Consider the following 26,272-nt stretch of genomic DNA (forward strand, 5'->3'; position numbering starts at 1 on the left):
AGAGAGCATTTGACCAGGAGGGCGATAGGGTTGTCGGGCAGGGCTCCTTTCTGGAATTGATTCCAACAATACTCGTCCACCTGCGTGGACTTGATTTGGTCTCGTTTCCGCATATCCCATAACACTAACCTAATTCGGTGGAGATAGACAGACAGCTCCTCCCCCGGCTTCTGGCGAAGATTGAGGTACCTCAGCATCAGTTGGCCTTCATCCTCAGTCCACCCGTAGGCACGCTCGAGTGTCTCCAACATTTTCTGAGCAGTAATGTCTGCATGTTGATCTTTAGCCAGCCGTATGGTGATGGAAGCAGGGGCCCGTAGACACTCCATTATACGTTGGCGTTTGACTAACTCAGGACAAGTCCATTCCTCCACCACCTGTGAGGTATATTCTATCCAGACGTCGAATGCTTCCTCGCCCGAGGGGGTTGGTTTAGTGCCTGAGATGGTCTTTAATTTACGATACTGTTGTTGCATCGATGCGTCAGCCCTGGCTCCTCCCAATTCGGCAATACTTTGAGCCAACATTTGAATCTCACTTCTTTCGCTAGTCGGGAGTGGGTGATACTGAGCGGTGGGCTGTGGTCGGCAACTGTGCCTACTATAGACTCGCAATAACTCTCAGGGGTAAAAGACGAGGCGCACATATCCGCCTCCTCTAAGTTCGTGCGAGGGCTGTCGAGTTCTGACTTGATAGGCCGCGTGGGGTATACTATTGCGCAACTCGACTCGGCCGGATCGTCACACCATACACTAGATGGTCCTTGTTCATCATTCACATCTTGTCCAAGGTCTACTAACACTGAATGGCGCCCTTTGGTTCCTGTGCATTGATCCACTAAGACTAGGGCGTTTTTACCCCGGAGATGAAAATGTTGGCGCAGGGCCACGCGGATGGCCACAGATGGGATGTCTATAGGGACGCCGCACACCGCTAAAGTGTGCGCGGGTGGTAATTCCAACCTCGTAGCCCACTCATATACGTCTGAGCGCGACAGGCACGGGAATTCGGTAGACATTCTAGAACGTTTGAATAGGGCACCCCAGGTCTGAGAATCTCAGCAGCGCCTCCAAATGTAACGGGTATTCCCCCCCCCCCCCCCAATCTCAGATTCTACTGTGTGGGTGCAGGGGAATATATATGGTTACTCATGTGTGGTGCATCACCTCTTAGCTTGCAGGAGGACTGAGTCTCCGCTACGGGAACCTGGGGCTATATACTAAGGATATCACTTATACTGATGCAGCGCCTCCACCTGCGATGGCTCCCACCAGAGGGGGAGTGGTTCCTCGCAGGACAACAAATGAATACATACAATACTATACGATAACAAATACTTCTTTACTAAGCATTGAGCAATTGAAATCAAGCCAAATACAACAGGGGTGCCTCTTCCGAGATAACCCAACTCAAGGTATACTTCCGAATAACTTATAGCGGGCACCACAGTGGGTGTCCACACTAACGGCATCTCGGCGGACGCTACAGTCCCCAACAATAACTCCACCCTCAAGTCCAGTGAGTCCCACCCAATGTCTCAACGAACGTAGGTCTATTTGTGTGTGACTGCGCAGCCACTATGTCAATGGTAGGCCTGGTTGGTGCACGTGTGTTGTGGGGTTACCTGCCCGGGCTCCAGCCCCGGGTACTGCTATACCGCAAAGGATCGCTGGATGCCTCCAATGGTGAGGTGAATTCCAGCGTGGATAATATCACCGCTTCTTTGGTCGTCTGTACTTAATGACAACCCGGTTGATGTCCACAGGCTGTAGGCCCTCCGTACGGAGCCTCCGCACTGATAGTCTATGGTTCCGGTTAGAACCCCACGTGGTCCCGAACCTCGTGGTGGAAGGTACAGCGTCCGCTGTGTTCCCTTACTAGCTTATGGATAAAGGGGCAGGTCCCTAACTTCGGGCCGGTCCCTATCACACTCTGCTAGCGTGGCTCAGGGCTGTCTGGGGCCTAGGGGAGTACTGGCCTAGTGCTCGGAGCCACAGACTCCAGCACCCTACCTCTTAGCCCTTGCTGCTCCAGTCCCCAACTGACTACGTAGTTCCTGCGCGCGGAATATATCTCCGGGTACCAACAGAGATCCTCCTTCCCTATTGGCTACTCCTTCGCGGGCTTTCTGGACCGTGACTGCGCAGGTGCGAGCTCCCTGTAATCCTGGAGTACTCCTGCTTCTCGCGCATGCGCAACGCCCCTAACAATGGCGGCGCCCTGCTCCGCGAACCGGCGGAACCATACATCGCGATACCAGCCGCAACCTTAAGTGCTGCTCGCTCGCAATACAGAGGAGAAGGTAATACTGCAGGGGACCTGGCTACATATATATATATATATATAGGCAATACGATACCGGATGAGCGAATATCAGAGGCAGCACTCCACGAGGTAATCAAAAAAGAGTTGTATTTAGTGAGACATCATATCCAACGTTTCGGTCCTACACATGGGACCTTTCTCAAGGTGATGTGTAGGACCGAAACGTTGGATATGATGTCTCACTAAATACAACTATTTTTTGATTACCTCGTGGAGTGCTGCCTCTGATATTCGCTCATCCGGTATCGTATTCCCTATTATTTCATACAGGATTTGCACCCACCTTGATTTACCTGACGGAGTGCCTTGTTCTCATCTATTCACTATATATATATATATATATATATATATATATATATATATATATATATATATATATATATATATATATATATATATATATGAGAAAATCACATTCAGTTGGCACACTGTAAACAACAGAAAAAATGCTGATGCTTGTCCCATATGCACATGTAAATAAATAGGTTTTACCAGATTGGAGTCCGGAAAAAACGAGACAGCACACAGTCTAGTAAGTCCAATAGAACTATATTCAGTATAACATGGCACCACATCCAACGTTTCGATCAACCAAGCGTGACCTTCCTCAGGGACGTGCAATAAGTGAATGCTAATGATCCCCCTTATATACCCACACTAATCAAAAATAAAACAAACTCACCCGTGTAAGGGCAAGATTGCCCGCGAAACCGCGCCGCTGTGACCCGCAGGCATGTGCTGGAACGCATAGCCATCTTGGATTTGATAATTAGGCTTCTCGTGAGGAACTATGGTGGCCCATAGTGTTAATCTAGTGGCGGTTCACGCATGCGCGAACCGCACAATGCCCCGCGATGACTGCAGTAGGCTGTGCAAAGAAATCCCTATGTCTCTGCGTCTATCTAGTGACGGCTCGCGCATGCGCGAACCTCACAGTGCACCGTGGAAGGTCCTGCCAGGACTGAAACGTTGGGTTTATAGTGTGCTGTTTTGTCACTGCTAATACATGTCTTTTTGCTATATCTGAGTGTTGCTGCTTTTGTGCCTTCCCTTATGGGAAGACAGGGTTTCAATATTGATTTCTATGGAGCATGCACCTTGACTTTACATTTGTTGCTTGGAGTGCTGGCTGCTGCTTTTTGTTATATATATATATATATATATATATATATATATATATATATATATATATATATAAACCATACGATACCGTTTGAAGCACGAGTTCAGGAGACAGCACTCTGGTAAGTTTGATCACAAGTTTTTTTATTGAAAAAGACACATAAACCGACGTTTCGGTCCCCCAGTGGGACCTTTCTCAGTAATTCCTTCCTCAGTATTGCTGACCTGAAGAAGAGAGGAGAACTCTCGAAAACTTGTCCTATGACATAAATTGTTAGTCCAATAAAAAAGGTATCACCTAATACTGAAGAACTCATTTATTCTGCACTATCGCAACTGGACTAACACGGCTATTTTCTGAAATATATATATATATATATATATATATATATGCAAATACAACTGTATGCTCATCTGCATGTCTTAGGCAGATCTGCAACTTCCACTGCAGCAAGGGATTCTGGGAAATGACATGCAAATGAGCACACAGTGTCACTTTTTGCCTCAAAAACCATTTTTAATATGGTTCCCTATAGGCTTAAGCTTGCTGCATGGTCACAGCTTTGAGCACAGCCAGGGTTAAGGTGCATACCCAGAAAACCACCCACAGACAGCTGTTTCAACCTTGATGGGTCTCATCAGTGTGGGGTTGATTTTAACTGGATATGCATAAGAGGCTATGGGATAGGCTATACCATAATACTGAGTTAAGTTATGGTGAGTAAAAAAAGTGGCAAAAACCCTCCACAGGAAAGCAAATATGCAAATACAACTGTATGCTCATCTGCATGTCTTAGGCAGGTCTGCAACCCCGCCTTTCCCCATTATCACCCAGCATACAGCACTTCCACTGCAGCAAGGGATTCTGGGAAATGACATGCAAATGAGCACACAGTGTCACTTTTTGCCTCAAAAATCATTTTTAACATGGTTCCCTATAGGCTTAAGCTTGCTGCATGGTCACAGCTTTGAGCACAGCCAGGGTTAAGGTGCATACCCAGAAAACCACCCACAGACAGCTGTTTCAACCTTGATGGGTCTCATCAATATATTATAATATATTATATATATATATAAAAACAGAACAGCTGGCACTCCAAGCAAACGTCACAATTCAAGGTGCATGCTCCATAACATTAACTAGAACAACAACTGCTTTCCCAGGCGAGAAAGCAAAGAAGCAGCACTCAAACAAATATAATGAATCAATTGTATTGAAAAAGATATATCAGCACTCTTCAAACTGACGTTTCGGTCCAGAAAGGACCTTCCTCAGGGGTGGTGCTAGAGGACAATGCACCCAGAAGTGTTATATTCCTATAATCCACCAAGTGCAAACAATTAGGGGAAGCTAATTAGACAAACAGGGATGTTCACGTCATCAGGCAGTAGCACTGCCATGCGGCGGCCATCTTGGAAATTGGGCGCGGCCAAGTTACTACGGCTTCTGATCTTAGCAGGATCAGTAGCGATTCCCTTGGCGGACACTATGTGCCCCACGTAGGTCACCGATGTGTGGCAAAAACGGCATTTGTCAAGAGACAATTTCAAACCTTCGTCCCCCAGACGGTCGATTACCTTGAGTAACCGTTCTTCGTGTTCCTCTAAGGTTCTCCCGAAAACGATAATGTCATCCAGGTATACCAGACATTCCCTCGGCACCATGTCCCCGATGGTCTTCTCCATCAATCTTTGAAACGTGGCTGGCGCCCCACATATGCCTTGGGGCATACGGGTGAATTGATAGAATCCTAAGGGACAGACGAAAGCCGTTTTTTCTTGATCCTCCGCGCTCATAGGAACCTGGTAGTACCCGGATCGGAGATCGAGCACACTGAACCACTGACTCCCGTTTAGCGCGTTTAGTAGCTCTTCGATACGCGGAAGGGTGTACTGATCCGGTATCGTGCGGTTGTTCAGTGTCCGATAATCGATACATAGTCGTACAGTTCCATTTTTCTTTCGCACCACCACGATGGGGGACGCGTATGGGCCCCGAGATTCTACCAAGATCCCGGAATCTTCCATATCATGGAGAACATTCCTCACGTCGTCTATATCTCGTGGAGCGAGGCGGCGCGATCGTTCTCGGAACGGGGTGGTATCGCTCAGTCTGATGGTATGTTGGGCACTGCGGCTACACCCCACATCCATCTCACTTGTAGAGAACACATGTTGTCGTCGGGTCAACTGCGCGACCAGTCGGTCTTTCCACTGGGGGGATAACGTCGACTCACCGAAATTGAATTTCATTTCAACGGGCCGTCCGTCCGCGCCCGCCGCCTTCACCTCTGGGGGGCCCATGACAGGGCTGACCGGATATACACTCCCCAACTTCTGTCCGACATCCAAATTCATCGGGAAGGGAGAGACATTCTGCACGTATATGTGGGTTCGGCGGGGAATCTTAGTGGTCCATTCCCTCACCTCTGGGAGTATCTTGTATCCTTTCCGGACTTCGTCCTCAGGGGTACTTTCCAGCGAGAACAGCTGATCCTCACCCTTCCGGTCCGGGTAGCAACACCAGACGGGCAGCCTTCGTACTCCCCCCGGTAATATGGTTGTCAGCCCAACTTGACGATTGTATAGGTCCCCATGTTGTTCCAAGGCATAGATCCGTTGGCACTCGTCTCGTAGCACTGGGTCTAGAAGAGCGGTGGCTAAGGGTAATTCATTAGCCTCTTTTAGGTACTGCCGGAACACTTCTTGTACTATATCCCTAGTGCCTAGAATGATCGGGTACTTGTATGGACCTTGGGGTTCTGGGCATACCAAAGCCGCTAGCCGCATGGGATGTCGTTTCCCGGTGTTCAGCTGGAGTATTTCCACCTGCACCTGTACAATCCCAGTGATAGGGTAGTCTTCATTGCTTAGCCCTCGTACGGTCACGTGTTCGGCCGGGCGCAGGGTACAGTGCCGGAGGTGTTGGGCATAGAACGGATAATAGATGATGGTCACTTGTGAGCCCGTATCCAGTAGGGCCGAGGCGTAGATCCCTTCTACTAAGATGGGTACAATGGCTGCCGGGCCTACTTGGCTGTACGGCCCTCGGTTGGAGGGGTCCGTCTGGGCTTCGGTGTCGGCCGGGACTGCGGGGTTCCCTGGGGAGTTGTCCCCGTCGGGTTCGGTGGCTCGCGCTTGGCATACCATCATCCTAGCTGGGTTTGGTCGAGTGGAAGCTTTGTCGTCGGGAAACTCCTCCCGTTCGGGGCAGGTCCGAGCGAGGTGGCCCTTCTTGCCACAGGTGTAACAAAAACGGTCCCTTGATTCTGGATGGCCACGGTATGGGGGTGGGGAATTTCGATTCGCCCCAACTTTGGGGACCGCACCCTTGGGGGCGACTTCCTCTTCGGGAGGCGCAGGATTCTTGGCTTTGGCCCCCGGGGCTTTAGACGAGTCACAGGGGGTGAGCTCCTTACTCTTGGCGGGAGGATGCAACCGGCCATAGGCTTCATGTTTGTTGATCTCACCCACTAGAGCTTCCCAGCTAGGAGGTTCGTTCCGCATCAGAGAGCATTTGACCAGGAGGGCGATAGTGTTGTCGGGCAGGGCTCCTTTCTGGAATTGATTCCAACAATACTCGTCCACCTGCGTGGACTTGATTTGGTCTCGTTTCCGCATATCCCATAACACTAACCTAATTCGGTGGAGATAGACAGACAGCTCCTCCCCCGGCTTCTGGCGAAGATTGAGGTACCTCAGCATCAGTTGGCCTTCATCCTCAGTCCACCCGTAGGCACGCTCGAGTGTCTCCAACATTTTCTGAGCAGTAATGTCTGCATGTTGATCTTTAGCCAGCCGTATGGTGATGGAAGCAGGGGCCCGTAGACACTCCATTATACGTTGGCGTTTGACTAACTCAGGACAAGTCCATTCCTCCACCACCTGTGAGGTATATTCTATCCAGACGTCGAATGCTTCCTCGCCCGAGGGGGTTGGTTTAGTGCCTGAGAAGGTCTTTAATTTACGATACTGTTGTTGCATCGATGCGTCAGCCCTGGCTCCTCCCAATTCGGCAATACTTTGAGCCAACATTTGAATCTCACTTCTTTCGCTAGTCGGGAGTGGGGTGATACTGAGTGGTGGGCTGTGGTCGGCAACTGTGCCTACTATAGACTCGCAATAACTCTCAGGGGTAAAAGACGAGGCGCACATATCCGCCTCCTCTAAGTTCGTGCGAGGGCTGTCGAGTTCTGACTTGATAGGCCGCGTGGGGTATACTATTGCGCAACTCGACTCGGCCGGATCGTCACACCATACACTAGATGGTCCTTGTTCATCATTCACATCTTGTCCAAGGTCTACTAACACTGAATGGCGCCCTTTGGTTCCTGTGCATTGATCCACTAAGACTAGGGCGTTTTTACCCCGGAGATGAAAATGTTGGCGCAGGGCCACGCGGATGGCCACAGATGGGATGTCTATAGGGACGCCGCACACCGCTAAAGTGTGCGCAGGTGGTAATTCCAACCTCGTAGCCCACTCATATACGTCTGAGCGCGACAGGCACGGGAATTCGGTAGACATTCTAGAACGTTTGAATAGGGCACCCCAGGTCTGAGAATCTCAGCAGCGCCTCCAAATGTAACGGGTATTCCCCCCCCCCCCCAATCTCAGATTCTACTGTGTGGGTGCAGGGGAATATATATGGTTACTCATGTGTGGTGCATCACCTCTTAGCTTGCAGGAGGACTGAGTCTCCGCTACGGGAACCTGGGGCTATATACTAAGGATATCACTTATACTGATGCAGCGCCTCCACCTGCGATGGCTCCCACCAGAGGAGGAGTGGTTCCTCGCAGGACAACAAATGAATACATACAATACTATACGATAACAAATACTTCTTTACTAAGCATTGAGCAATTGAAATCAAGCCAAATACAACAGGGGTGCCTCTTCCGAGATAACCCAACTCAAGGTATACTTCCGAATAACTTATAGCGGGCACCACAGTGGGTGTCCACACTAACGGCATCTCGGCGGACGCTACAGTCCCCAACAATAACTCCACCCTCAAGTCCAGTGAGTCCCACCCAATGTCTCAACGAACGTAGGTCTATTTGTGTGTGACTGCGCAGCCACTATGTCAATGGTAGGCCTGGTTGGTGCACGTGTGTTGTGGGGTTACCTGCCCGGGCTCCAGCCCCGGGTACTGCTATACCGCAAAGGATCGCTGGATGTCCTCCAATGGTGAGGTGAATTCCAGCGTGGATAATATCACCGCTTCTTTGGTCGTCTGTACTTAATGACAACCCGGTTGATGTCCACAGGCTGTAGGCCCTCCGTACGGAGCCTCCGCACTGATAGTCTATGGTTCCGGTTAGAACCCCACGTGGTCCCGAACCTCGTGGTGGAAGGTACAGCGTCCGCTGTGTTCCCTTACTAGCTTATGGATAAAGGGGCAGGTCCCTAACTTCGGGCCGGTCCCTATCACACTCTGCTAGCGTGGCTCAGGGCTGTCTGGGGCCTAGGGGAGTACTGGCCTAGTGCTCGGAGCCACAGACTCCAGCACCCTACCTCTTAGCCCTTGCTGCTCCAGTCCCCAACTGACTACGTAGTTCCTGCGCGCGGAATATATCTCCGGGTACCAACAGAGATCCTCCTTCCCTATTGGCTACTCCTTCGCGGGCTTTCTGGACCGTGACTGCGCAGGTGCGAGCTCCCTGTAATCCTGGAGTACTCCTGCTTCTCGCGCATGCGCAACGCCCCTAACAATGGCGGCGCCCTGCTCCGCGAACCGGCGGAACCATACATCGCGATACCAGCCGCAACCTTAAGTGCTGCTCGCTCGCAATACAGAGGAGAAGGTAATACTGCAGGGGACCTGGCTACATATATATATATATATATAGGCAATACGATACCGGATGAGCGAATATCAGAGGCAGCACTCCACGAGGTAATCAAAAAAGAGTTGTATTTAGTGAGACATCATATCCAACGTTTCGGTCCTACACATGGGACCTTTCTCAAGGTGATGTGTAGGACCGAAACGTTGGATATGATGTCTCACTAAATACAACTATTTTTTGATTACCTCGTGGAGTGCTGCCTCTGATATTCGCTCATCCGGTATCGTATTCCCTATTATTTCATACAGGATTTGCACCCACCTTGATTTACCTGACGGAGTGCCTTGTTCTCATCTATTCACTATATATATATATATATATATATATATATATATATATATATATATATATATATATATATATATATATATATATATATATATATATGAGAAAATCACATTCAGTTGGCACACTGTAAACAACAGAAAAAATGCTGATGCTTGTCCCATATGCACATGTAAATAAATAGGTTTTACCAGATTGGAGTCCGGAAAAAACGAGACAGCACACAGTCTAGTAAGTCCAATAGAACTATATTCAGTATAACATGGCACCACATCCAACGTTTCGATCAACCAAGCGTGACCTTCCTCAGGGACGTGCAATAAGTGAATGCTAATGATCCCCCTTATATACCCACACTAATCAAAAATAAAACAAACTCACCCGTGTAAGGGCAAGATTGCCCGCGAAACCGCGCCGCTGTGACCCGCAGGCATGTGCTGGAACGCATAGCCATCTTGGATTTGATAATTAGGCTTCTCGTGAGGAACTATGGTGGCCCATAGTGTTAATCTAGTGGCGGTTCACGCATGCACGAACCGCACAATGCCCCGCGATGACTGCAGTAGGCTGTGCAAAGAAATCCCTATGTCTCTGCGTCTATCTAGTGACGGTTCGCGCATGCGCGAACCTCACAGTGCACCGCGGAAGGTCCTGCCAGGACTGAAACGTTGGGTTTATAGTGTGCTGTTTTGTCACTGCTAATACATGTCTTTTTGCTATATCTGAGTGTTGCTGCTTTTGTGCCTTCCCTTATGGGAAGACAGGGTTTCAATATTGATTTCTATGGAGCATGCACCTTGACTTTACATTTGTTGCTTGGAGTGCTGGCTGCTGCTTTTTGTTATATATATATATATATATATATATATATATATATATATATATATATATATATATATATATATATATAAACCATACGATACCGTTTGAAGCACGAGTTCAGGAGACAGCACTCTGGTAAGTTTGATCACAAGTTTTTTTATTGAAAAAGACACATAAACCGACGTTTCGGTCCCCCAGTGGGACCTTTCTCAGTAATTCCTTCCTCAGTATTGCTGACCTGAAGAAGAGAGGAGAACTCTCGAAAACTTGTCCTATGACATAAATTGTTAGTCCAATAAAAAAGGTATCACCTAATACTGAAGAACTCATTTATTCTGCACTATCGCAACTGGACTAACACGGCTATTTTCTGATATATATATATATATATATATATATATATATATATATATATATATATATATATATATATATATATATATATATATATATGCAAATACAACTGTATGCTCATCTGCATGTCTTAGGCAGGTTTGCAACTTCCACTGCAGCAAGGGATTCTGGGAAATGACATGCAAATGAGCACACAGTGTCACTTTTTGCCTCAAAAACCATTTTTAATATGGTTCCCTATAGGCTTAAGCTTGCTGCATGGTCACAGCTTTGAGCACAGCCAGGGTTAAGGTGCATACCCAGAAAACCACCCACAGACAGCTGTTTCAACCTTGATGGGTCTCATCAGTGTGGGGTTGATTTTAACTGGATATGCATAAGAGGCTATGGGATAGGCTATACCATAATACTGAGTTAAGTTATGGTGAGTAAAAAAAGTGGCAAAAACCCTCCACAGGAAAGCAAATATGCAAATACAACTGTATGCTCATCTGCATGTCTTAGGCAGGTCTGCAACCCCGCCTTTCCCCATTATCACCCAGCATACAGCACTTCCACTGCAGCAAGGGATTCTGGGAAATGACATGCAAATGAGCACACAGTGTCACTTTTTGCCTCAAAAATCATTTTTAACATGGTTCCCTATAGGCTTAAGCTTGCTGCATGGTCACAGCTTTGAGCACAGCCAGGGTTAAGGTGCATACCCAGAAAACCACCCACAGACAGCTGTTTCAACCTTGATGGGTCTCATCAATATATTATAATATATTATATATATATATAAAAACAGAACAGCTGGCACTCCAAGCAAACGTCACAATTCAAGGTGCATGCTCCATAACATTAACTAGAACAACAACTGCTTTCCCAGGCGAGAAAGCAAAGAAGCAGCACTCAAACAAATATAATGAATCAATTGTATTGAAAAAGATATATCAGCACTCTTCAAACTGACGTTTCGGTCCAGAAAGGACCTTCCTCAGGGGTGGTGCTAGAGGACAATGCACCCAGAAGTGTTATATTCCTATAATCCACCAAGTGCAAACAATTAGGGGAAGCTAATTAGACAAACAGGGATGTTCACGTCATCAGGCAGTAGCACTGCCATGCGGCGGCCATCTTGGAAATTGGGCGCGGCCAAGTTACTACGGCTTCTGATCTTAGCAGGATCAGTAGCGATTCCCTTGGCGGACACTATGTGCCCCACGTAGGTCACCGATGTGTGGCAAAAACGGCATTTGTCAAGAGACAATTTCAAACCTTCGTCCCCCAGACGGTCGATTACCTTGAGTAACCGTTCTTCGTGTTCCTCTAAGGTTCTCCCGAAAACGATAATGTCATCCAGGTATACCAGACATTCCCTCGGCACCATGTCCCCGATGGTCTTCTCCATCAATCTTTGAAACGTGGCTGGCGCCCCACATATGCCTTGGGGCATACGGGTGAATTGATAGAATCCTAAGGGACAGACGAAAGCCGTTTTTTCTTGATCCTCCGCGCTCATAGGAACCTGGTAGTACCCGGATCGGAGATCGAGCACACTGAACCACTGACTCCCGTTTAGCGCGTTTAGTAGCTCTTCGATACGCGGAAGGGTGTACTGATCCGGTATCGTGCGGTTGTTCAGTGTCCGATAATCGATACATAGTCGTACAGTTCCATTTTTCTTTCGCACCACCACGATGGGGGACGCGTATGGGCCCCGAGATTCTACCAAGATCCCGGAATCTTCCATATCATGGAGAACATTCCTCACGTCGTCTATATCTCGTGGAGCGAGGCGGCGCGATCGTTCTCGGAACGGGGTGGTATCGCTCAGTCTGATGGTATGTTGGGCACTGCGGCTACACCCCACATCCATCTCACTTGTAGAGAACACATGTTGTCGTCGGGTCAACTGCGCGACCAGTCGGTCTTTCCACTGGGGGGATAACGTCGACTCACCGAAATTGAATTTCATTTCAACGGGCCGTCCGTCCGCGCCCGCCGCCTTCACCTCTGGGGGGCCCATGACAGGGCTGACCGGATATACACTCCCCAACTTCTGTCCGACATCCAAATTCATCGGGAAGGGAGAGACATTCTGCACGTATATGTGGGTTCGGCGGGGAATCTTAGTGGTCCATTCCCTCACCTCTGGGAGTATCTTGTATCCTTTCCGGACTTCGTCCTCAGGGGTACTTTCCAGCGAGAACAGCTGATCCTCACCCTTCCGGTCCGGGTAGCAACACCAGACGGGCAGCCTTCGTACTCCCCCCGGTAATATGGTTGTCAGCCCAACTTGACGATTGTATAGGTCCCCATGTTGTTCCAAGGCATAGATCCGTTGGCACTCGTCTCGTAGCACTGGGTCTAGAAGAGCGGTGGCTAAGGGTAATTCATTAGCCTCTTTTAGGTACTGCCGGAACACTTCTTGTACTATATCCCTAGTGCCTAGAATGATCGGGTACTTGTATGGACCTTGGGGTTCTGGGCATACCAAAGCCGCTAGCCGCATGGGATGTCGTTTCCCGGTGTTCAGCTGGAGTATTTCCACCTGCACCTGTACAATCCCAGTGATAGGGTAGTCTTCATTGCTTAGCCCTCGTACGGTCACGTGTTCGGCCGGGCGCAGGGTACAGTGCCGGAGGTGTTGGGCATAGAACGGATAATAGATGATGGTCACTTGTGAGCCCGTATCCAGTAGGGCCGAGGCGTAGATCCCTTCTACTAAGATGGGTACAATGGCTGCCGGGCCTACTTGGCTGTACGGCCCTCGGTTGGAGGGGTCCGTCTGGGCTTCGGTGTCGGCCGGGACTGCGGGGTTCCCTGGGGAGTTGTCCCCGTCGGGTTCGGTGGCTCGCGCTTGGCATACCATCATCCTAGCTGGGTTTGGTCGAGTGGAAGCTTTGTCGTCGGGAAACTCCTCCCGTTCGGGGCAGGTCCGAGCGAGGTGGCCCTTCTTGCCACAGGTGTAACAAAAACGGTCCCTTGATTCTGGATGGCCACGGTATGGGGGTGGGGAATTTCGATTCGCCCCAACTTTGGGGACCGCACCCTTGGGGGCGAATTCCTCTTCGGGAGGCGCAGGATTCTTGGCTTTGGCCCCCGGGGCTTTAGACGAGTCACAGGGGGTGAGCTCCTTACTCTTGGCGGGAGGATGCAACCGGCCATAGGCTTCATGTTTGTTGATCTCACCCACTAGAGCTTCCCAGCTAGGAGGTTCGTTCCGCATCAGAGAGCATTTGACCAGGAGGGCGATAGTGTTGTCGGGCAGGGCTCCTTTCTGGAATTGATTCCAACAATACTCGTCCACCTGCGTGGACTTGATTTGGTCTCGTTTCCGCATATCCCATAACACTAACCTAATTCGGTGGAGATAGACAGACAGCTCCTCCCCCGGCTTCTGGCGAAGATTGAGGTACCTCAGCATCAGTTGGCCTTCATCCTCAGTCCACCCGTAGGCACGCTCGAGTGTCTCCAACATTTTCTGAGCAGTAATGTCTGCATGTTGATCTTTAGCCAGCCGTATGGTGATGGAAGCAGGGGCCCGTAGACACTCCATTATACGTTGGCGTTTGACTAACTCAGGACAAGTCCATTCCTCCACCACCTGTGAGGTATATTCTATCCAGACGTCGAATGCTTCCTCGCCCGAGGGGGTTGGTTTAGTGCCTGAGAAGGTCTTTAATTTACGATACTGTTGTTGCATCGATGCGTCAGCCCTGGCTCCTCCCAATTCGGCAATACTTTGAGCCAACATTTGAATCTCACTTCTTTCGCTAGTCGGGAGTGGGGTGATACTGAGTGGTGGGCTGTGGTCGGCAACTGTGCCTACTATAGACTCGCAATAACTCTCAGGGGTAAAAGACGAGGCGCACATATCCGCCTCCTCTAAGTTCGTGCGAGGGCTGTCGAGTTCTGACTTGATAGGCCGCGTGGGGTATACTATTGCGCAACTCGACTCGGCCGGATCGTCACACCATACACTAGATGGTCCTTGTTCATCATTCACATCTTGTCCAAGGTCTACTAACACTGAATGGCGCCCTTTGGTTCCTGTGCATTGATCCACTAAGACTAGGGCGTTTTTACCCCGGAGATGAAAATGTTGGCGCAGGGCCACGCGGATGGCCACAGATGGGATGTCTATAGGGACGCCGCACACCGCTAAAGTGTGCGCAGGTGGTAATTCCAACCTCGTAGCCCACTCATATACGTCTGAGCGCGACAGGCACGGGAATTCGGTAGACATTCTAGAACGTTTGAATAGGGCACCCCAGGTCTGAGAATCTCAGCAGCGCCTCCAAATGTAACGGGTATTCCCCCCCCCCCCAATCTCAGATTCTACTGTGTGGGTGCAGGGGAATATATATGGTTACTCATGTGTGGTGCATCACCTCTTAGCTTGCAGGAGGACTGAGTCTCCGCTACGGGAACCTGGGGCTATATACTAAGGATATCACTTATACTGATGCAGCGCCTCCACCTGCGATGGCTCCCACCAGAGGAGGAGTGGTTCCTCGCAGGACAACAAATGAATACATACAATACTATACGATAACAAATACTTCTTTACTAAGCATTGAGCAATTGAAATCAAGCCAAATACAACAGGGGTGCCTCTTCCGAGATAACCCAACTCAAGGTATACTTCCGAATAACTTATAGCGGGCACCACAGTGGGTGTCCACACTAACGGCATCTCGGCGGACGCTACAGTCCCCAACAATAACTCCACCCTCAAGTCCAGTGAGTCCCACCCAATGTCTCAACGAACGTAGGTCTATTTGTGTGTGACTGCGCAGCCACTATGTCAATGGTAGGCCTGGTTGGTGCACGTGTGTTGTGGGGTTACCTGCCCGGGCTCCAGCCCCGGGTACTGCTATACCGCAAAGGATCGCTGGATGTCCTCCAATGGTGAGGTGAATTCCAGCGTGGATAATATCACCGCTTCTTTGGTCGTCTGTACTTAATGACAACCCGGTTGATGTCCACAGGCTGTAGGCCCTCCGTACGGAGCCTCCGCACTGATAGTCTATGGTTCCGGTTAGAACCCCACGTGGTCCCGAACCTCGTGGTGGAAGGTACAGCGTCCGCTGTGTTCCCTTACTAGCTTATGGATAAAGGGGCAGGTCCCTAACTTCGGGCCGGTCCCTATCACACTCTGCTAGCGTGGCTCAGGGCTGTCTGGGGCCTAGGGGAGTACTGGCCTAGTGCTCGGAGCCACAGACTCCAGCACCCTACCTCTTAGCCCTTGCTGCTCCAGTCCCCAACTGACTACGTAGTTCCTGCGCGCGGAATATATCTCCGGGTACCAACAGAGATCCTCCTTCCCTATTGGCTACTCCTTCGCGGGCTTTCTGGACCGTGACTGCGCAGGTGCGAGCTCCCTGTAATCCTGGAGTACTCCTGCTTCTCGCGCATGCGCAACGCCCCTAACAATGGCGGCGCCCTGCTCCGCGAACCGGCGGAACCATACATCGCGATACCAGCCGCAACCTTAAGTGCTGCTCGCTCGCAATACAGAGGAGAAGGTAATACTGCAGGGGACCTGGCTACATATATATATATATATATAGGCAATACGATACCGGATGAGCGAATATCAGAGGCAGCACTCCACGAGGTAATCAAAAAAGAGTTGTATTTAGTGAGACATCATATCCAACGTTTCGGTCCTACACATGGGACCTTTCTCAAGGTGATGTGTAGGACCGAAACGTTGGATATGATGTCTCACTAAATACAACTATTTTTTGATTACCTCGTGGAGTGCTGCCTCTGATATTCGCTCATCCGGTATCGTATTCCCTATTATTTCATACAGGATTTGCACCCACCTTGATTTACCTGACGGAGTGCCTTGTTCTCATCTATTCACTATATATATATATTGTATATATATATATATATATATATATATATATATATATATATATATATATATATATATATATATATATATATATATATATATATATATATATATATATATGAGAAAATCACATTCAGTTGGCACACTGTAAACAACAGAAAAAATGCTGATGCTTGTCCCATATGCACATGTAAATAAATAGGTTTTACCAGATTGGAGTCCGGAAAAAACGAGACAGCACACAGTCTAGTAAGTCCAATAGAACTATATTCAGTATAACATGGCACCACATCCAACGTTTCGATCAACCAAGCGTGACCTTCCTCAGGGACGTGCAATAAGTGAATGCTAATGATCCCCCTTATATACCCACACTAATCAAAAATAAAACAAACTCACCCGTGTAAGGGCAAGATTGCCCGCGAAACCGCGCCGCTGTGACCCGCAGGCATGTGCTGGAACGCATAGCCATCTTGGATTTGATAATTAGGCTTCTCGTGAGGAACTATGGTGGCCCATAGTGTTAATCTAGTGGCGGTTCACGCATGCACGAACCGCACAATGCCCCGCGATGACTGCAGTAGGCTGTGCAAAGAAATCCCTATGTCTCTGCGTCTATCTAGTGACGGTTCGCGCATGCGCGAACCTCACAGTGCACCGCGGAAGGTCCTGCCAGGACTGAAACGTTGGGTTTATAGTGTGCTGTTTTGTCACTGCTAATACATGTCTTTTTGCTATATCTGAGTGTTGCTGCTTTTGTGCCTTCCCTTATGGGAAGACAGGGTTTCAATATTGATTTCTATGGAGCATGCACCTTGACTTTACATTTGTTGCTTGGAGTGCTGGCTGCTGCTTTTTGTTATATATATATATATATATATATATATATATATATATATATATATATATATATATAAACCATACGATACCGTTTGAAGCACGAGTTCAGGAGACAGCACTCTGGTAAGTTTGATCACAAGTTTTTTTATTGAAAAAGACACATAAACCGACGTTTCGGTCCCCCAGTGGGACCTTTCTCAGTAATTCCTTCCTCAGTATTGCTGACCTGAAGAAGAGAGGAGAACTCTCGAAAACTTGTCCTATGACATAAATTGTTAGTCCAATAAAAAAGGTATCACCTAATACTGAAGAACTCATTTATTCTGCACTATCGCAACTGGACTAACACGGCTATTTTCTGATATATATATATATATATATATATATATATATATATATATATATATATATATATATGCAAATACAACTGTATGCTCATCTGCATGTCTTAGGCAGGTTTGCAACTTCCACTGCAGCAAGGGATTCTGGGAAATGACATGCAAATGAGCACACAGTGTCACTTTTTGCCTCAAAAACCATTTTTAATATGGTTCCCTATAGGCTTAAGCTTGCTGCATGGTCACAGCTTTGAGCACAGCCAGGGTTAAGGTGCATACCCAGAAAACCACCCACAGACAGCTGTTTCAACCTTGATGGGTCTCATCAGTGTGGGGTTGATTTTAACTGGATATGCATAAGAGGCTATGGGATAGGCTATACCATAATACTGAGTTAAGTTATGGTGAGTAAAAAAAGTGGCAAAAACCCTCCACAGGAAAGCAAATATGCAAATACAACTGTATGCTCATCTGCATGTCTTAGGCAGGTCTGCAACCCCGCCTTTCCCCATTATCACCCAGCATACAGCACTTCCACTGCAGCAAGGGATTCTGGGAAATGACATGCAAATGAGCACACAGTGTCACTTTTTGCCTCAAAAATCATTTTTAACATGGTTCCCTATAGGCTTAAGCTTGCTGCATGGTCACAGCTTTGAGCACAGCCAGGGTTAAGGTGCATACCCAGAAAACCACCCACAGACAGCTGTTTCAACCTTGATGGGTCTCATCAATATATTATAATATATTATATATATATATAAAAACAGAACAGCTGGCACTCCAAGCAAACGTCACAATTCAAGGTGCATGCTCCATAACATTAACTAGAACAACAACTGCTTTCCCAGGCGAGAAAGCAAAGAAGCAGCACTCAAACAAATATAATGAATCAATTGTATTGAAAAAGATATATCAGCACTCTTCAAACTGACGTTTCGGTCCAGAAAGGACCTTCCTCAGGGGTGGTGCTAGAGGACAATGCACCCAGAAGTGTTATATTCCTATAATCCACCAAGTGCAAACAATTAGGGGAAGCTAATTAGACAAACAGGGATGTTCACGTCATCAGGCAGTAGCACTGCCATGCGGCGGCCATCTTGGAAATTGGGCGCGGCCAAGTTACTACGGCTTCTGATCTTGGCAGGATCAGTAGCGATTCCCTTGGCGGACACTATGTGCCCCACGTAGGTCACCGATGTGTGGCAAAAACGGCATTTGTCAAGAGACAATTTCAAACCTTCGTCCCCCAGACGGTCGATTACCTTGAGTAACCGTTCTTCGTGTTCCTCTAAGGTTCTCCCGAAAACGATAATGTCATCCAGGTATACCAGACATTCCCTCGGCACCATGTCCCCGATGGTCTTCTCCATCAATCTTTGAAACGTGGCTGGCGCCCCACATATGCCTTGGGGCATACGGGTGAATTGATAGAATCCTAAGGGACAGACGAAAGCCGTTTTTTCTTGATCCTCCGCGCTCATAGGAACCTGGTAGTACCCGGATCGGAGATCGAGCACACTGAACCACTGACTCCCGTTTAGCGCGTTTAGTAGCTCTTCGATACGCGGAAGGGTGTACTGATCCGGTATCGTGCGGTTGTTCAGTGTCCGATAATCGATACATAGTCGTACAGTTCCATTTTTCTTTCGCACCACCACGATGGGGGACGCGTATGGGCCCCGAGATTCTACCAAGATCCCGGAATCTTCCATATCATGGAGAACATTCCTCACGTCGTCTATATCTCGTGGAGCGAGGCGGCGCGATCGTTCTCGGAACGGGGTGGTATCGCTCAGTCTGATGGTATGTTGGGCACTGCGGCTACACCCCACATCCATCTCACTTGTAGAGAACACATGTTGTCGTCGGGTCAACTGCGCGACCAGTCGGTCTTTCCACTGGGGGGATAACGTCGACTCACCGAAATTGAATTTCATTTCAACGGGCCGTCCGTCCGCGCCCGCCGCCTTCACCTCTGGGGGGCCCATGACAGGGCTGACCGGATATACACTCCCCAACTTCTGTCCGACATCCAAATTCATCGGGAAGGGAGAGACATTCTGCACGTATACGTGGGTTCGGCGGGGAATCTTAGTGGTCCATTCCCTCACCTCTGGGAGTATCTTGTATCCTTTCCGGACTTCGTCCTCAGGGGTACTTTCCAGCGAGAACAGCTGATCCTCACCCTTCCGGTCCGGGTAGCAACACCAGACGGGCAGCCTTCGTACTCCCCCCGGTAATATGGTTGTCAGCCCAACTTGACGATTGTATAGGTCCCCATGTTGTTCCAAGGCATAGATCCGTTGGCACTCGTCTCGTAGCACTGGGTCTAGAAGAGCGGTGGCTAAGGGTAATTCATTAGCCTCTTTTAGGTACTGCCGGAACACTTCTTGTACTATATCCCTAGTGCCTAGAATGATCGGGTACTTGTATGGACCTTGGGGTTCTGGGCATACCAAAGCCGCTAGCCGCATGGGATGTCGTTTCCCGGTGTTCAGCTGGAGTATTTCCACCTGCACCTGTACAATCCCAGTGATAGGGTAGTCTTCATTGCTTAGCCCTCGTACGGTCACGTGTTCGGCCGGGCGCAGGGTACAGTGCCGGAGGTGTTGGGCATAGAACGGATAATAGATGATGGTCACTTGTGAGCCCGTATCCTGTAGGGCCGAGGCGTAGATCCCTTCTACTAAGATGGGTACAATGGCTGCCGGGCCTACTTGGCTGTACGGCCCTCGGTTGGAGGGGTCCGTCTGGGCTTCGGTGTCGGCCGGGACTGCGGGGTTCCCTGGGGAGTTGTCCCCGTCGGGTTCGGTGGCTCGCGCTTGGCATACCATCATCCTAGCTGGGTTTGGTCGAGTGGAAGCTTTGTCGTCGGGAAACTCCTCCCGTTCGGGGCAGGTCCGAGCGAGGTGGCCCTTCTTGCCACAGGTGTAACAAAAACGGTCCCTTGATTCTGGATGGCCACGGTATGGGGGTGGGGAATTTCGATTCGCCCCAACTTTGGGGACCGCACCCTTGGGGGCGACTTCCTCTTCGGGAGGCGCAGGATTCTTGGCTTTGGCCCCAGGGGCTTTAGACGAGTCACAGGGGGTGAGCTCCTTACTCTTGGCGGGAGGATGCAACCGGCCATAGGCTTCATGTTTGTTGATCTCACCCACTAGAGCTTCCCAGCTAGGAGGTTCGTTCCGCATCAGAGAGCATTTGACCAGGAGGGCGATAGGGTTGTCGGGCAGGGCTCCTTTCTGGAATTGATTCCAACAATACTCGTCCACCTGCGTGGACTTGATTTGGTCTCGTTTCCGCATATCCCATAACACTAACCTAATTCGGTGGAGATAGACAGACAGCTCCTCCCCCGGCTTCTGGCGAAGATTGAGGTACCTCAGCATCAGTTGGCCTTCATCCTCAGTCCACCCGTAGGCACGCTCGAGTGTCTCCAACATTTTCTGAGCAGTAATGTCTGCATGTTGATCTTTAGCCAGCCGTATGGTGATGGAAGCAGGGGCCCGTAGACACTCCATTATACGTTGGCGTTTGACTAACTCAGGACAAGTCCATTCCTCCACCACCTGTGAGGTATATTCTATCCAGACGTCGAATGCTTCCTCGCCCGAGGGGGTTGGTTTAGTGCCTGAGAAGGTCTTTAATTTACGATACTGTTGTTGCATCGATGCGTCAGCCCTGGCTCCTCCCAATTCGGCAATACTTTGAGCCAACATTTGAATCTCACTTCTTTCGCTAGTCGGGAGTGGGGTGATACTGAGCGGTGGGCTGTGGTCGGCAACTGTGCCTACTATAGACTCGCAATAACTCTCAGGGGTAAAAGACGAGGCGCACATATCCGCCTCCTCTAAGTTCGTGCGAGGGCTGTCGAGTTCTGACTTGATAGGCCGCGTGGGGTATACTATTGCGCAACTCGACTCGGCCGGATCGTCACACCATATACTAGATGGTCCTTGTTCATCATTCACATCTTGTCCAAGGTCTACTAACACTGAATGGCGCCCTTTGGTTCCTGTGCATTGATCCACTAAGACTAGGGCGTTTTTACCCCGGAGATGAAAATGTTGGCGCAGGGCCACGCGGATGGCCACAGATGGGATGTCTATAGGGACGCCGCACACCGCTAAAGTGTGCGCAGGTGGTAATTCCAACCTCGTAGCCCACTCATATACGTCTGAGCGCGACAGGCACGGGAATTCGGTAGACATTCTAGAACGTTTGAATAGGGCACCCCAGGTCTGAGAATCTCAGCAGCGCCTCCAAATGTAACGGGTATTCCCCCCCCCCCCAATCTCAGATTCTACTGTGTGGGTGCAGGGGAATATATATGGTTACTCATGTGTGGTGCATCACCTCTTAGCTTGCAGGAGGACTGAGTCTCCGCTACGGGAACCTGGGGCTATATACTAAGGATATCACTTATACTGATGCAGCGCCTCCACCTGCGATGGCTCCCACCAGAGGAGGAGTGGTTCCTCGCAGGACAACAAATGAATACATACAATACTATACGATAACAAATACTTCTTTACTAAGCATTGAGCAATTGAAATCAAGCCAAATACAACAGGGGTGCCTCTTCCGAGATAACCCAACTCAAGGTATACTTCCGAATAACTTATAGCGGGCACCACAGTGGGTGTCCACACTAACGGCATCTCGGCGGACGCTACAGTCCCCAACAATAACTCCACCCTCAAGTCCAGTGAGTCCCACCCAATGTCTCAACGAACGTAGGTCTATTTGTGTGTGACTGCGCAGCCACTATGTCAATGGTAGGCCTGGTTGGTGCACGTGTGTTGTGGGGTTACCTGCCCGGGCTCCAGCCCTGGGTACTGCTATACCGCAAAGGATCACTGGATGTCCTCCAATGGTGAGGTGAATTCCAGCGTGGATAATATCACCGCTTCTTTGGTCGTCTGTACTTAATGACAACCCGGTTGATGTCCACAGGCTGTAGGCCCTCCGTACGGAGCCTCCGCACTGATAGTCTATGGTTCCGGTTAGAACCCCACGTGGTCCCGAACCTCGTGGTGGAAGGTACAGCGTCCGCTGTGTTCCCTTACTAGCTTATGGATAAAGGGGCAGGTCCCTAACTTCGGGCCGGTCCCTATCACACTCTGCTAGCGTGGCTCAGGGCTGTCTGGGGCCTAGGGGAGTACTGGCCTAGTGCTCGGAGCCACAGACTCCAGCACCCTACCTCTTAGCCCTTGCTGCTCCAGTCCCCAACTGACTACGTAGTTCCTGCGCGCGGAATATATCTCCGGGTACCAACAGAGATCCTCCTTCCCTATTGGCTACTCCTTCGCGGGCTTTCTGGACCGTGACTGCGCAGGCGCGAGCTCCCTGTAATCCTGGAGTACTCCTGCTTCTCGCGCATGCGCAACGCCCCTAACAATGGCGGCGCCCTGCTCCGCGAACCGGCGGAACCATACATCGCGATACCAGCCGCAACCTTAAGTGCTGCTCGCTCGCAATACAGAGGAGAAGGTAATACTGCAGGGGACCTGGCTACATATATATATATATATATAGGCAATACGATACCGGATGAGCGAATATCAGAGGCAGCACTCCACGAGGTAATCAAAAAAGAGTTGTATTTAGTGAGACATCATATCCAACGTTTCGGTCCTACACATGGGACCTTTCTCAAGGTGATGTGTAGGACCGAAACGTTGGATATGATGTCTCACTAAATACAACTATTTTTTGATTACCTCGTGGAGTGCTGCCTCTGATATTCGCTCATCCGGTATCGTATTCCCTATTATTTCATACAGGATTTGCACCCACCTTGATTTACCTGACGGAGTGCCTTGTTCTCATCTATTCACTATATATATATATATATATATATATATATATATATATATATATATATATATATATATATAAGAAAATCACATTCAGTTGGCACACTGTAAACAACAGAAAAAATGCTGATGCTTGTCCCATATGCACATGTAAATAAATAGGTTTTACCAGATTGGAGTCCGGAAAAAACGAGACAGCACACAGTCTAGTAAGTCCAATAGAACTATATTCAGTATAACATGGCACCACATCCAACGTTTCGATCAACCAAGCGTGACCTTCCTCAGGGACGTGCAATAAGTGAATGCTAATGATCCCCCTTATATACCCACACTAATCAAAAATAAAACAAACTCACCCGTGTAAGGGCAAGATTGCCCGCGAAACCGCGCCGCTGTGACCCGCAGGCATGTGCTGGAACGCATAGCCATCTTGGATTTGATAATTAGGCTTCTCGTGAGGAACTATGGTGGCCCATAGTGTTAATCTAGTGGCGGTTCACGCATGCGCGAACCGCACAATGCCCCGCGATGACTGCAGTAGGCTGTGCAAAGAAATCCCTATGTCTCTGCGTCTATCTAGTGACGGTTCGCGCATGCGCGAACCTCACAGTGCACCGCGGAAGGTCCTGCCAGGACTGAAACGTTGGGTTTATAGTGTGCTGTTTTGTCACTGCTAATACATGTCTTTTTGCTATATCTGAGTGTTGCTGCTTTTGTGCCTTCCCTTATGGGAAGACAGGGTTTCAATATTGATTTCTATGGAGCATGCACCTTGACTTTACATTTGTTGCTTGGAGTGCTGGCTGCTGCTTTTTGTTATATATATATATATATATATATATATATATATATATATATATATATAAACCATACGATACCGTTTGAAGCACGAGTTCAGGAGACAGCACTCTGGTAAGTTTAATCACAAGTTTTTTTATTGAAAAAGACACATAAACCGACGTTTCGGTCCCCCAGTGGGACCTTTCTCAGTAATTCCTTCCTCAGTATTGCTGACCTGAAGAAGAGAGGAGAACTCTCGAAAACTTGTCCTATGACATAAATTGTTAGTCCAATAAAAAAGGTATCACCTAATACTGAAGAACTCATTTATTCTGCACTATCGCAACTGAACTAACACGGCTATTTTCTGATATATATATATATATATATATATATATATATATATATATATATATATATGCAAATACAACTGTATGCTCATCTGCATGTCTTAGGCAGGTCTGCAACTTCCACTGCAGCAAGGGATTCTGGGAAATGACATGCAAATGAGCACACAGTGTCACTTTTTGCCTCAAAAACCATTTTTAACATGGTTCCCTATAGGCTTAAGCTTGCTGCATGGTCACAGCTTTGAGCACAGCCAGGGTTAAGGTGCATACCCAGAAAACCACCCACAGACAGCTGTTTCAACCTTGATGGGTCTCATCAGTGTGGGGTTGATTTTAACTGGATATGCATAAGAGGCTATGGGATAGGCTATACCATAATACTGAGTTAAGTTATGGTGAGTAAAAAAAGTGACAAAAACCCTCCACAGGAAAGCAAATATGCAAATACAACTGTATGCTCATCTGCATGTCTTAGGCAGGTCTGCAACCCCGCCTTTCCCCATTATCACCCAGCATACAGCACTTCCACTGCAGCAAGGGATTCTGGGAAATGACATGCAAATGAGCACACAGTGTCACTTTTTGCCTCAAAAATCATTTTTAACATGGTTCCCTATAGGCTTAAGCTTGCTGCATGGTCACAGCTTTGAGCACAGCCAGGGTTAAGGTGCATACCCAGAAAACCACCCACAGACAGCTGTTTCAACCTTGATGGGTCTCATCAATATATTATAATATATTATATATATATATAAAAACAGAACAGCTGGCACTCCAAGCAAACGTCACAATTCAAGGTGCATGCTCCATAACATTAACTAGAACAACAACTGCTTTCCCAGGCGAGAAAGCAAAGAAGCAGCACTCAAACAAATATAATGAATCAATTGTATTGAAAAAGATATATCAGCACTCTTCAAACTGACGTTTCGGTCCAGAAAGGACCTTCCTCAGGGGTGGTGCTAGAGGACAATGCACCCAGAAGTGTTATATTCCTATAATCCACCAAGTGCAAACAATTAGGGGAAGCTAATTAGACAAACAGGGATGTTCACGTCATCAGGCAGTAGCACTGCCATGCGGCGGCCATCTTGGAAATTGGGATGTATGTAAACAATTCAACTGCGCCTGCATGTAACCGGAGGCAGTCCAAGTCAGCACAAATGTATGAAGGCATCCTCCGTTGCTTGGCAATGCGTACATAGCGTCTATTCGCCATGGTAACTCCGCATGTTAACTTCCGCATTTCCACAACCAGGTCTGGCCAACGCATCCAGCAGCGCAAGCGCCCGAACTGGCATTATGGACCCCCTGTGAGACAAAACAAGTGAGGGAGATGTAAGTGAAAAGGACAGTTAGGGTAATAAAAACAAATTTTATTTAAAGTCACCTGGACCCAAGTTCATCCGTGTTCCCCTTCACACCCAAGACACCCTGGTTCCGAAAATATTTGTAATTTTGTTTTGCACAGTTTTTGACACACAAAAACAAAAAACATGGCGGCCAGGACAGCAAACAT

This window comes from Ascaphus truei, chromosome 5, assembly GCF_040206685.1.
Source record: "Ascaphus truei isolate aAscTru1 chromosome 5, aAscTru1.hap1, whole genome shotgun sequence".
Lineage (NCBI taxonomy): Eukaryota > Metazoa > Chordata > Amphibia > Anura > Ascaphidae > Ascaphus > Ascaphus truei.